The 524-nt window shown below is 42.2% G+C and overlaps 1 protein-coding gene across 1 annotated transcript in view; it reads left to right on the top strand.

Moving 5' to 3' along the window:
* The window catches only part of Ecd (ecdysoneless cell cycle regulator), a 23,884-nt gene that overhangs the window by 1,027 nt on the left and 22,333 nt on the right, over positions 1-524 (top strand). The window lies entirely within an intron of this gene.

The following is a 524-nucleotide window of genomic DNA, read 5'->3' as shown; positions in this document are numbered from 1 at the left end:
CCCGCCCCCAGGGTAGGGTTTCTCTGTGTAACAGCCCTAGCTGTCCTGGAACTAGCTCCACTTCTGCCTCCCTAGTGCTGGGATTAAAGGTGTGCGCCAACACCGCCCGGCTTGATAACACAGTTTTGAAGTAATGAGGTGTTTTAGAGATGGGTTAATACTTCCGCTCCACAATTAACGAGAAGACTCAAAGAAAGAAAGTGCCCAAAGTATGCAATAGAAGCACAGATGGAAGTTTTGAGAGCAAATAGTGGATAATAATGTAATATTTTCAAATTGTGTTACACATACTGCTGCTAATTTAAGGACAAAACATTTCATTTGTTGGTGAGACAGGGCCTTGCTATGCTATCCTTGAACTCCTGGACCCTAGTGATTCTCTTGCCTCAGGATGAGACAGTAGGCACACCCATTGCACTTAGCTATTTTTTTTAATAAAAACATTTTTTTAATTAATTTGTTTATTATGTGTACAACATTCTGCTTCCCACACACCAGAAGAGGGCACCAGACCCCATTACAGA

The sequence above is a fragment of the Microtus ochrogaster genome, unplaced genomic scaffold (assembly GCF_000317375.1).
Source record: "Microtus ochrogaster isolate Prairie Vole_2 unplaced genomic scaffold, MicOch1.0 UNK21, whole genome shotgun sequence".
NCBI lineage: Eukaryota > Metazoa > Chordata > Mammalia > Rodentia > Cricetidae > Microtus > Microtus ochrogaster.
This window is presented reverse-complemented; position numbering and strand designations above follow the sequence as displayed.